We start from the raw sequence: 13,400 nt of genomic DNA, 5'->3' as shown, positions 1-13,400 counted from the left end.
TAGTCCAGTTGTGCTGACCTTGCCTGTATTGTGTGTTGTCTTTCCCTTTACCTAAAGTAGTTATTATCTACTATCTAGTTAGTGATTACCCCCTCTCCCCCTCTCCCACCCCCCTCACTCCCCCCTCTTGTAACCATCAAAGAATATTTTCTTCTCTGTTTAAACTATGTCTGGAGTTCTTATAATAGTGGTCTTATACAATATTTGTCCTTTTGCAACTGACTAATTTCACTCAGCATAATGCCTTCCAGGTTCCTCCATGTTATGAAATGTTTCACAGATTTATCACTGTTCTTTATCGATGCGTAGTATTCCATTGTGTGAATATACTACAATTTATTTATCCATGCATCTGTTGATGGGCACCTTGGTTGCTTCTATCTTTTTGCTATTGTAAACAGTGCTGCAATGAACATGGGTGTGCATATATCTGTTTGTGTAAAGGCTCTTTTTTCTCTAGGATATAGTCCAAGGAGCGGGATTGCTGGATCGTATGGTAGTTCTATTTCTAGCTTTTTAAGGAAGCGCCAAATCTATTTCCAAAGTGGTTGTACCATTTTACAATCCCACCAGCAGTGTATAAGTGTTCCAATCTCTCCACAGCCTCTCCAACATTTATTGTTTTGTGTGTTCAAAAAACAAAATTAAATATTTAAAAAATGTCTTCAGTTTTAGGAAACTCATTACCCCAAAAAGCAGACCCTTCCATTTCAGATGGCTGAAAGCAATAAGAAATTGTTTCTCATGCTGAGCTGAAATCAGCCTCCGTGTGGCTTCTATCCTTGGTGCTGGCCCATTCCCATAGTAAGTAGTACAGAAGCAGTCACCTCTCTCTAAAAAAAAAAGTTCAAATATTTGAAGATGACTCTTCTGTTTTTCCTTAGTCATTTCTTCTTGGACACCAGAAAGGTCACTGCTTTGCTATTGCAGATCTCTCAGCTGCAAGGGTTAGATGAACGCAAAACTAATTTTAGTGTTTGTGGAAAAAGGAAACTGGTCCCAGCCATAAGTTTTCTTCATGCTGTCTTGCCAAATCTGGCCTCCATTGCTCACTGAAGGGAGGTGTCTGGTAGAGCCAGATTTTACTCCAAAATCAGGAGGCAACTCTGGCCTTTGCTTAACTTTAACCTAAGCTTCCTAGTAGCCTCAGAAAAGCTTTTATGAACTTCCACAATAAATTGCACTCATTTTTTGTGGAGCCTGTTTCCCTGTTACAGAAGTTTTCCACAGACTTTCAGCTAGATGTTTATAAAACTAATAAAATCAGAAGACTAAATTTAGGGCAATCCAAGTACACTTGGTTGGAAAGACCATGGATAGGCCTGGAGCTTTGTGCCAAATGCCTTTCTTGATTTTTATATCATCTCATCAAGGTTGTCTCTCCCTCTCCCAAGTCCCCAGGACTGTGCTAAAATACAAAGGAAGCACCATAATACATACCCTGCCCTGAAGGAGCGTATGCCTATATTAAGAAGACTAGATGCACACATAAGCAATGTGGCAGGAATACAAAACAGATTAAATAGTGGGCCAGCAGAAACCAGTCACCGGGACAGCACTAAGATCATGGAATCCTATGTTCCAGGTGCACACATACCGACCCCGCTCAGGGTCAGACTAATCGCTGTCCCAGACCCCAAACGTTAATCTTCATTGTCTCTGTCCTGCAGAAAAAGAATGCTGCTGATTTGTTAGGAGATATCTTTTGGGAAATCTGTCCAGTGGCAAAGAAATGTGCCCCCATCACCCAAATACTTTTTCTTCTGGTTCCCCTTAAGCCCAAGGACTCGAGTTTGGTATTAGCTGACTAGAGTAGAAAAGAAAGTCTGCAATTGTGAGGACTGGGAAGTGGGTTTGTCTGCCAGAGGTAGGTAAGGGCTCCCTGTAAAGCTGGTCACCTGGGGCACCTGCTCGCCTCATCAGAATTGTTACCCCAGGAGGAGCTCCACCACCACCAGTTGTCATTGACTCCAACCCATGACGATCCCATGTGTGTCAGAGTAGAGCTGTGTTCCCTAGGGCTTTCAGTGGCTGATTTTTTGGAAGTAGATCACCAGACCTTTCTTCCAAGGTGCCTCTGGGCAGACTTGAACTGCCAACCTTTCTGTTAGAAGCTGAGCACAGTAACCATTTGTACCACCCAGGGGCTCCTGGGATGAACTAACTAGGTGTCTGGAAAAGCACCAACCTAGGCAGTGAGGCCTTCTGTGTGGGTCTGTGTTCTTCTGTCTCTGCTTAGGCTTGACTTTCATTGATGTGTCCACTCGGGAGGAGTTCACACATTCAGTGGGTGCCTTTTTTTGCTCTGCCCCATCAATGTGCCCTTGTTTAAGCTGGAGTGTGTTGCATACCTTTTCACCCCAGTCAGGATTTACCACTAACTAACTGAATGACTCTGTGAGTGCTTTCTGCCTTTCATTGTCCTCTTTGAATGCAGGAATCAGGCCCTCCACGTCTAGGGGGTCCACGGCATGTAGGAGAATGGTGGGGACAGGGTGGACATGTACAAACACTGGTCAGTAAACAGGTACTGATTATTTAGTGACAGCCTGACTCTGTGCACGGCACTGGGAATCTAAGATGAATGAGATGCTTATGCCTTCATGCTGATGGGAGGAGGAAGCAGACAAGTAAATGCCAAAACCCAAACCCATTGCCACAGAGTCAATTCCAACTCATAGAAACCCTATAGGACAGAGTAGAACTGCCCCATAGGGTTTCCAAGTAATGACTGGTGGTTTCGAACTGCTAACCTTTTCATTAGCAGCCGAGCTCTTGACCACTGCACCACCAGGGCTCCAGACAAGTAAATAGAACATCACTAAACAATATGGGTGGTAAGAGCTGGAGCTAGAAGAGTAACTAGGAAGGTCACCTAATCCAGCCATGGTGAGAGGTGGGGGCTGGAAGAGGAAACAAGGGACCATCTGAGGGAGGTGATATTCCAAGGGGTGAGAAGGTATTAGCAGATCCAAAGACAAGACAGGGTGCAGGAACAGACAGGAGCTTCAGGAGCCAGGGTAGCTGCAGGGAGGTAAGAATGAATGATCATTCCTAGGGAAGGGCCCTTGTATCTCAGATTATTTTACTCATAGCTAGAAAGTTCTGAAGGTTGATTTAGGAGATAATATTGGAGTCATTATTCTCTGTCCTTGAGCATGGAGAATGTGACCCAGCTGGGGCTGCACTCACAAGGACGCACAAGGACATATCAACTGGGCCCTGAGGTATAAAGACAATAGCTAGGATAACCTTAGAAAATATCTTTTAGGGAAACTTTCACATAAACGAATCATAAAACAGAACACAAGAGTTTCCACTCTTATCTTTTAATACTAACATTTAGTGAAAACAGAAAATTTGTGGAACAAGTGAAGACCGTCCTGACTGTCATTACTGAAACCTGTACCAATGATCATTAAGGAAGACAATTTAAAATGTAGGATCACACTTTCTAGCCAATATGTCAAAAGGTGAAGGTTTCAATGGTTTTGCTCATTTGTAATGTTAATATATACTGATGACTCTGTAATGGTCCTCGGACTCCAGCAGACATGGCTGTGGCAGCGTGCTCGTCCGTTTTCCCGTTCTCGCCTGTTCTATAATATTTCCTCAGACTCGGGCAGACACGGCTGTGGCAGCGTGCTCGTCTGTTTTCCCGTCCTCGCCTATTCTATAATATTTCCTCAGACTCGGGCAGACGCGGCTGTGACAGCGTGCTCTTCTGTTTTCCCGTTCTCGCCTGTTCTATAATATTTCCTCAGACTCGGGCAGACGCGGCTGTGACAGCGTGCTCGTCCGTTTTCCCGTTCTCGCCTGTTCTATAATATTTCCTCAGACTCGGGCAGACACGGCTGTGGCAGCGTGCTCGTCCGTTTTCCCGTTCTCGCCTGTTCTATAATATTTCCTCAGACTCGGGCAGACACGGCTGTGGCAGCGTGCTCGTCTGTTTTCCCGTTCTCGCCTATTCTATAGTATTTCCTCAGACTCGGGCAGACGCGGCTGTGGCAGCGTGCTCGTCCGTTTTCCCGTTCTCGCCTGTTCTATAATATTTCCTCAGACTCGGGCAGACACGGCTGTGGCAGCGTGCTCGTCCGTTTTCCCGTTCTCGCCTGTTCTATAATATTTCCTCAGACTCGGGCAGACACGGCTGTGACAGCGTGCTCGTCCGTTTTCCCGTTCTCGCCTGTTCTATAATATTTCCTCAGACTCGGGCAGACGCGGCTGTGGCAGCGTGCTCGTCCGTTTTCCCGTTCTCGCCTATTCTATAATATTTCCTCAGACTTGGGCAGACACGGCTGTGGCAGCGTGTTCGTCCGTTTTCCCGTTCTCGCCTGTTCTATAATATTTCCTCAGACTCGGGCAGACGCGGCTGTGGCAGCGTGCTCGTCCGTTTTCCCGTTCTCGCCTGTTCTATAATATTTCCTCAGACTCGGGCAGACACGGCTGTGGCAGCGTGCTCGTCCGTTTTCCCGTTCTCGCCTGTTCTATAATATTTCCTCAGACTCGGGCAGACACGGCTGTGACAGCGTGCTCGTCCGTTTTCCCGTTCTCGCCTATTCTATAATATTTCCTCAGACTCGGGCAGACACGGCTGTGGCAGCGTGCTCGTCTGTTTTCCCGTTCTCGCCTGTTCTATAATATTTCCTCAGACTCGGGCAGACACGGCTGTGGCAGCGTGCTCGTCTGTTTTCCCGTTCTCGCCTGTTCTATAATATTTCCTCAGACTCGGGCAGACACGGCTGTGACAGCGTGCTCGTCCGTTTTCCCGTTCTCGCCTGTTCTATAATATTTCCTCAGACTCGGGCAGACACGGCTGTGGCAGCGTGCTCGTCCGTTTTCCCGTTCTCGCCTGTTCTATAATATTTCCTCAGACTCGGGCAGACACGGCTGTGGCAGCGTGCTCGTCCGTTTTCCCGTTCTCGCCTGTTCTATAATATTTCCTCAGACTCGGGCAGACACGGCTGTGACAGCGTGCTCGTCCGTTTTCCCGTTCTCGCCTGTTCTATAATATTTCCTCAGACTCGGGCAGACACGGCTGTGACAGCGTGCTCGTCCGTTTTCCCGTTCTCGCCTGTTCTATAATATTTCCTCAGACTCGGGCAGACACGGCTGTGGCAGCGTGCTCGTCCGTTTTCCCGTTCTCGCCTGTTCTATAATATTTCCTCAGACTCGGGCAGACACGGCTGTGGCAGCGTGCTCGTCCGTTTTCCCGTTCTCGCCTGTTCTATAATATTTCCTCAGACTCGGGCAGACACGGCTGTGGCAGCGTGCTCGTCCGTTTTCCCGTTCTCGCCTGTTCTATAATATTTCCTCAGACTCGGGCAGACACGGCTGTGGCAGCGTGCTCGTCCGTTTTCCCGTTCTCGCCTGTTCTATAATATTTCCTCAGACTCGGGCAGACACGGCTGTGACAGCGTGCTCGTCCGTTTTCCCGTTCTCGCCTGTTCTATAATATTTCCTCAGACTCGGGCAGACACGGCTGTGGCAGCGTGCTCGTCCGTTTTCCCGTTCTCGCCTGTTCTATAATATTTCCTCAGACTCGGGCAGACACGGCTGTGACAGCGTGCTCGTCCGTTTTCCCGTTCTCGCCTGTTCTATAATATTTCCTCAGACTCGGGCAGACACGGCTGTGGCAGCGTGCTCGTCCGTTTTCCCGTTCTCGCCTGTTCTATAATATTTCCTCAGACTCGGGCAGACACGGCTGTGACAGCGTGCTCGTCCGTTTTCCCGTTCTCGCCTGTTCTATAATATTTCCTCAGACTCGGGCAGACACGGCTGTGGCAGCGTGCTCGTCCGTTTTCCCGTCCTCGCCTATTCTATATTTCCTCAGACTCGGGCAGACACGGCTGTGGCAGCGTGCTCGTCTGTTTTCCCGTTCTCGCCTATTCTATAATATTTCCTCAGACTCGGGCAGACGCGGCTGTGGCAGCGTGCTCGTCTGTTTTCCCGTTCTCGCCTGTTCTGTAATATTCTCTGGACTTGGGCAGACACGGCTGTGGCAGCATGCTCGTCTGTTTTCCCATTCTCGCCTATTCTATAATATTTCCTCAGACTCGGGCAGACACGGCTGTGGCAGCGTGCTCGTCTGTTTTCCCATTCTCGCCTATTCTATAATATTTCCTCAGACTCGGGCAGACACGGCTGTGGCAGCGTGCTCGTCTGTTTTCCCATTCTCGCCTATTCTATAATATTTCCTCAGACTCGGGCAGACACGGCTGTGGCAGCGTGCTCGTCTGTTTTCCCATTCTCGCCTATTCTATAATATTTCCTCAGACTCGGGCAGACACGGCTGTGGCAGCGTGCTCGTCTGTTTTCCCGTCCTCGCCTATTCTATAATATTTCCTCAGACTCGGGCAGACACGGCTGTGGCAGCCTGCTCGTCTATTTTCCCGTTCTCGCCTATTCTATAATATTTCCTCAGACTCGGGCAGACACGGCTGTGGCAGCGTGCTCGTCTGTTTTCCCGTCCTCGCCTATTCTATAATATTTCCTCAGACTCGGGCAGACACGGCTGTGGCAGCCTGCTCGTCTATTTTCCCGTTCTCGCCTATTCTATAATATTTCCTCAGACTCGGGCAGACACGGCTGTGGCAGCGTGCTCGTCTGTTTTCCCGTTCTCGCCTGTTCTGTAATATTCTCTGGACTTGGGCAGACACGGCTGTGGCAGCGTGCTCGTCTGTTTTCCCATTCTCGCCTATTCTATAATATTTCCTCAGACTCGGGCAGACACGGCTGTGGCAGCGTGCTCGTCTGTTTTCCCGTTCTCGCCTATTCTGTAATATTTCCTCAGACTCGGGCAGACACGGCTGTGGCAGCGTGCTCGTCTGTTTTCCCGTTCTCGCCTGTTCTGTAATATTCTCTGGACTTGGGCAGACACGGCTGTGGCAGCGTGCTCGTCTGTTTTCCCGTTCTCGCCTGTTCTGTAATATTCTCTGGACTTGGGCAGACACGGCTGTGGCAGCGTGCTCGTCTGTTTTCCCATTCTCGCCTATTCTATAATATTTCCTCAGACTCGGGCAGACACGGCTGTGGCAGCGTGCTCGTCTGTTTTCCCATTCTCGCCTGTTCTATAATATTTCCTCAGACTCGGGCAGACACGGCTGTGGCAGCGTGCTCGTCTGTTTTCCCGTTCTCGCCTGTTCTATAATATTTCCTCAGACTCGGGCAGACACGGCTGTGGCAGCGTGCTCGTCCGTTTTCCCGTTCTCGCCTATTCTATAATATTTCCTCAGACTCGGGCAGACGCGGCTGTGGCAGCGTGCTCGTCTGTTTTCCCGTTCTCGCCTGTTCTGTAATATTCTCTGGACTTGGGCAGACACGGCTGTGGCAGCATGCTCGTCTGTTTTCCCATTCTCGCCTATTCTATAATATTTCCTCAGACTCGGGCAGACACGGCTGTGGCAGCGTGCTCGTCTGTTTTCCCGTTCTCGCCTGTTCTGTAATATTCTCTGGACTTGGGCAGACACGGCTGTGGCAGCGTGCTCGTCTGTTTTCCCATTCTCGCCTATTCTATAATATTTCCTCAGACTCGGGCAGACACGGCTGTGGCAGCGTGCTCGTCTGTTTTCCCATTCTCGCCTATTCTATAATATTTCCTCAGACTCGGGCAGACACGGCTGTGGCAGCGTGCTCGTCTGTTTTCCCGTTCTCGCCTGTTCTGTAATATTCTCTGGACTTGGGCAGACACGGCTGTGACAGCGTGCTCGTCTGTTTTCCCATTCTCGCCTATTCTATAATATTTCCTCAGACTCGGGCAGACACGGCTGTGGCAGCGTGCTCGTCTGTTTTCCCGTTCTCGCCTGTTCTATAATATTTCCTCAGACTCGGGCAGACACGGCTGTGGCAGCGTGCTCGTCTGTTTTCCCGTTCTCGCCTGTTCTATAATATTTCCTCAGACTCGGGCAGACACGGCTGTGACAGCGTGCTCGTCCGTTTTCCCGTTCTCGCCTGTTCTATAATATTTCCTCAGACTCGGGCAGACACGGCTGTGGCAGCGTGCTCGTCCGTTTTCCCGTTCTCGCCTGTTCTATATTTCCTCAGACTCGGGCAGACACGGCTGTGGCAGCGTGCTCGTCCGTTTTCCCGTTCTCGCCTGTTCTATAATATTTCCTCAGACTCGGGCAGACACGGCTGTGGCAGCGTGCTCGTCTGTTTTCCCGTTCTCGCCTGTTCTGTAATATTCTCTGGACTCGGGCAGACACGGCTGTGACAGCGTGCTCGTCTGTTTTCCCATTCTCGCCTATTCTATAATATTTCCTCAGACTCGGGCAGACACGGCTGTGGCAGCGTGCTCGTCTGTTTTCCCGTTCTCGCCTATTCTGTAATATTTCCTCAGACTCGGGCAGACACGGCTGTGGCAGCGTGCTCGTCTGTTTTCCCGTTCTCGCCTGTTCTGTAATATTCTCTGGACTTGGGCAGACACTGCTGTGACAGCGTGCTCGTCTGTTTTCCCGTTCTCGCCTGTTCTGTAATATTCTCTGGACTTGGGCAGACACGGCTGTGACAGCGTGCTCGTCTGTTTTCCTGTTCTCGCCTATTCTGTAATATTTCCTCAGACTCGGGCAGACACGGCTGTGGTAGCGTGCTCGTCTGTTTTCCCGTTCTCGCCTGTTCTGTAATATTCTCTGGACTTGGGCAGACACGGCTGTGGCAGCGTGCTCGTCTGTTTTCCCGTTCTCGCCTGTTCTGTAATATTCTCTGGACTTGGGCAGACACGGCTGTGGCAGTGTGCTTGTCCGCTTCCCACTTTTGTCTTTTTGAATATATGCTGAGTGAAACTTTCTTTTTCCTTTACTAAACTTTTGGTGTTTTTTCCCTACCACAAGGTTTAATCACCAGTTTTTCACTCAGTTCAATGATGGTGATTAAACAACAGTTAGTATGCACATTCTGGCTAGGTTTACCAAATCCCTCCATCCTGATCTGTGGAAGATATAAAAGAAAAAAAGCTTAAAATGTGTCAAGGCCAGGAAAAGCAAAGGCCCGGTCTCTATCCCCTACCCGTCAGCTCTGGTAGGAAAACAAAGACCATCACCAGTGTCAATCATGCTGGAATGTGCTGGTGCAGGTCAGGGGCTGGGGCATTCCCTCTCCTCTCTCTCTCTCTTCTCTTTTGGTCTAGTGAGCTTGCAGACCCTCTGCATTGTTGTGAGACGCCCTGTCAGATCTCATAAACTGGACTCGCTGCCTAGCCAGGCGCGTACACCACGTTGCTTTGCTTGCAGGCTTCCTCCTCCCTGCAGCACCCCCCACACTCCCACTTCTCCACCCACACATGCCCCAGGGCCCCTAGAACTGTGACAACTCTGGAGGCAGAAAGCCTGTCAGAACAGAGCCCAGCTTTTGTGGGAGGGTCTGGGTGATGGACAGCTTAGGGCATGTGATTCCAGAGGTCCCAGAAGGAAGTGGGTGGTTCATTTTCCCGGGGAATTCTTAAAAATCTCAAAAGAAGGGAGAGGGCGTTCAGATCCATGTGTCCATAGTAGGAGTAAGTGACATTCTTAGATGCTCAAACTAAAGTTTAACAGAGAATATCTCATTTAATCCACACAATAATCTTATGAGGTGTTTACTATTATTATTCCTTTCTGTGCCTCAGTTGGGGGTAATAATAGCACCTACCTCATAATCTTTGGAAACCCTGGTGGCACAGTGGTTAGGAGCTACAGCTGCTAACCAAAAGGCCGGCAGTTCGAATCCACCAGGCGCTCCTTGGAAACTCCATGGGGCCGTTCTACTCTGTCTTACAGGGTTGCTATGAGTCAGAATCGACTCGACGGCAACGGGTTTGGTTGGTTTTTCATAATCTTACAAGGATTTAATAAATAAATAGTAAATTCATTAGAACTGTGTATACACGGACACATAGTAAACTCTCAGAAAATGTTAGCTTTTATTATTGTGAGAAATCTGGGGCACAGAGAGGTTAAGTAACTTGGCGAGGATTGCACAGCTGGTAAGAGATGAGGCCCACATTCAAACCCGGGTAGTCTGAGCTCAGATCCTGCCCTCTTAAAGGTAGCACTATAAGCCCGGCTGCTCTGAAGAAGAATTAAGGAGAAACAAGGGACCAGTGACTTTGAGGTGCTAAAGAAAACCTGGACAGCCTCTTTGGTTTGTGTAGACCTGACCCGTTGCCATTGAGTCAGTTTCCTCTCATGACAAGCTCATGTGTTACAAAGTAGAACTGAGCTCCATAAATTTTGCTTGGCTGTAATGTTTATAGGAGCAGATCTCCAGGCCTTTCTTCCATGGCACTGCTGGGTGGGTTTGAACTGCCAGCCTTTTGGTTAGTAGCCAAGCAAAAACCATTTGTGCCACCCAGGGACCTTTTCTGTGACCAATGTTTCTCAAATGTGGTCCCAGGGATAGCAGCCTAGACATTTCTTAGAACTTGTTAGAAATGCAAATTCTCAGGCCCCAGCCCAGATCTACTGAAATGGAAACCCTGGTGCTGGGCCCAGCAAGCTAGGGTTTAAGGAGACCTCAAGGTGATTCTGAGGCACCATTAAAATCCAAGAAAACCCTTGTGTAGACTTGCAATGCTCACTTACTTCTTACCTATTATGTGCCTAAATAGCCCTAGTAGAGCAGTGATTAAGTGCTCAGCTACCAACCGAAAGGTCTAAAGTTCAAATCCACGAGCCCCTCTACACCAGAAAGATGTGGCAATCTGCTTCCATAAAGATTACCCATTGCCGCTGAGTTGATTCCGACTCATAGTGACCCTATAGAATGGAGTAGAACTGCCGCATACGGTTTCCAAGGAGTGCCTGGTGGATTCGAACTGCCGACCTTTTCATTAGCAGCCAAACTGTTAACTGCTACACCACCAGGGTTTCCCCACAAAGATTACAGCCTTGGAAACCCTATGGGGCAGCTCTACTCTGTCCTATAGGGTTGCTGTGAGTTGGAATTGACTTGACGGCAATGGGCTTTTTGTGTGCCTAGGCTCCACAGGTGAATATGGCTGCCGAGCTGCTCCTACTACAGTATATTCTTCAACTCATTCCTCACCAAAGATGGAAACAGAGTTTAGAAAAGGATTAGAAGAGGGCTGGCCACAAAAGTGGCACATGGAAGCCTTGGCTGTCCACGATCTTGTGTCAGAGGGCAGATGACAATTGGGGTTTCTGGTACATCCTACCTTCTCTGATCTCCCCTTCCCCAACCCGAGTATTTTAGGGAACACTTGTCTGAAAAAACAGACACTTACAAAATTAATTAATTTGGATTCATGGTCACATCACATGGAGGCCTCAGTTTTCCGAAACACTGAGTGTCTGTCAGTTTGTTGTACTGTGGGGGCTTGCTTCTTGCTGTGATGCTGGAAGCTATGCCACTGGTATTCAGATACCAGCAGGGTCACCCATGGAGGACAGGTTTCAGCTGAGCTTCCAGACCAAGACAGACTAGGAAAAAGGACCCGGCAGTCTACTTCTGAAAAGCATTAACCAGTGAAAACCTTATGAATAGTGGCAGAACACTGTCTGATATAGTGCTGGAAGATGAGCCCCCCAGATTGGAAGACACTCAAAAGATGACTGGGGAAGAGCTGCCTCCTCAAAGTAGAGTCGACCTTAATGACATGGATGGAGTAAAGCTTTTGGGACCTTCATTTGCTGATGCGGCACGACTCAAAATGAGAAGAAACAGCTGGAAACATCTGTTAATAATTGGAACCTAGAATGTAAGAAGTATGAATCTAGGAAAATTGGAAATTGTCAAAAATCAAATGGAGCACATAAACATCGATATCTTAGGCATTAGTGAGCTGAAATGAACTGGTACTGGCCATTTTGAATTGGACAATCATATAGTCTACTATGCTGGGAATGACAACTTGAAGAGGAATAGTGTTGCATTCATCATCAAAAAAGAAAGTTTCAAGATCGATCCTGAAGTACAACGCTGTCAGTGATAGGATAATATCCATATGCCTACAAGGAAGACCAGTTCATACGACTATTATTCGAATTTACGCACTAACCACTAGGACCAAAGATGAAGGAAAAGATTTTTATCAGCTGCTGCAGTCTGAAATTGATCGAACACGCAATCAAGATGCAGTGATAATTATTGGCCATTGGAATGCGAAAGTTGGAAACAAAGAAGAAGGATCAGTAGTTGCAAAATATGGTCTTGGTGACAGAAACGATGCCAGAGATCAAATGATAGAATTTTGCAAGACCAATAACTTCTTCATTGCAAATACCTTTTTTCACCAACATAAACGGCGACTATACACATGGACCTCGCCAGATGGAACACACAGAAATCACATTAACTACATCTGTGGAAAGAGACGATGGAAAAGCTCAATATCATCAGTCAGAACAAGGCCAGGGGCCGACTGTGGAACAGACCATCAATTGCTCATATGCAAGTTCAAGCTGAAACTGAAGAAAATCAGAGCAAGGCCATGAGAACCAAAATATGACTTGAGTACATTCCACCTGCATTTAGAGACCATCTGAAGATAGATGTGACGCATTGAACACTAGTGACTGAAGACCAGACGCATTGTGGAATGACATCAAGGACATCATCCACGAAGAAAGCAAGAGGTCATTGAAAACACAGGAAAGAAAGAAAAGACCAAGATGGATGTCCGAGGAAACGATGAAACTTGCTCTCAAAAGTCGAGCAGCTAAAGCAAAAGGAAGAATTGATGAAGTAAAAGAACTGAACAGAAGATTTCAAAAGGCGGCTCGAGAAGACAAAGTAAAGTATTATAATGACACATGCAAAGTGTTGGACATGGAAAACCAAAAGGGAAGAAAACGCCTGGCGTTTCTCAAGCTGAAAGAATTGATTCAAGCCTTGAGTTGCAATAGTGAAGGATTCTATGTGGAAAATATTCAACGAGGCAGGAAGCATCAAAAGAAGATGGAAGGAATACACAGTCATTATACAAAAAACAATTAGTGGATGTTCAACCATTTCAAGAGGTAGCACATGATCAGGAATTGATGGCACTGAAGGAAGAAATCCAAGCTGCTCTGAAGGCATTGGCAAAAAACAAGGCTCCGGGAATTGCTGGAATATCAATTGAGGTGTTTCAACAAACAGATGCAGCGCTGGAGGTGCTCACTCATCTATGCCAAGAAATACAGAACACAGCTTCAAGCTGGGTTCAGAAGAGGATGTGGAACCAGGGATATCATCACTGATGTCAGATGGATCCTGGATGAAAGCAGAGAAGACCAGAAGGATGTTTACCTGTGTTTTATTGAGTATGCAAAGACATTTGACTGTGTGGATCATAACAAATTATGGAAAACATTGGGAAGAATGGAAATTCCAGAACAGTTAATTATACTCATGAGAAACCTTTACATAGATCAAGAGGCAGTTGTTCTGACAGAACAAGGGGATACTGTGTAGTTTAAAGTGGT

At 47.6% G+C, this 13,400-nt stretch overlaps 1 long non-coding RNA gene across 5 annotated transcripts in view; it reads right to left on the bottom strand.

Moving 5' to 3' along the window:
• LOC135230829 (uncharacterized) overlaps positions 1-13,400 on the bottom strand; it is a 76,948-nt gene that overhangs the window by 10,107 nt on the left and 53,441 nt on the right. Inside the window, exon 5 of one of the 5 annotated variants that reach the window (XR_010321600.1) lies at positions 8,389-8,925. The exons of the other annotated variants lie outside the window; for them this stretch is intronic. This is a non-coding gene — a long non-coding RNA (uncharacterized LOC135230829). Of the gene's footprint in view, positions 1-8,388; positions 8,926-13,400 lie in introns of those variants that run through there. 5 annotated transcript variants of the gene reach the window in all.

Source organism: Loxodonta africana, chromosome 3 (genome assembly GCF_030014295.1).
Source record: "Loxodonta africana isolate mLoxAfr1 chromosome 3, mLoxAfr1.hap2, whole genome shotgun sequence".
Classification (NCBI taxonomy): Eukaryota; Metazoa; Chordata; class Mammalia; order Proboscidea; family Elephantidae; genus Loxodonta; species Loxodonta africana.
This window is presented reverse-complemented; position numbering and strand designations above follow the sequence as displayed.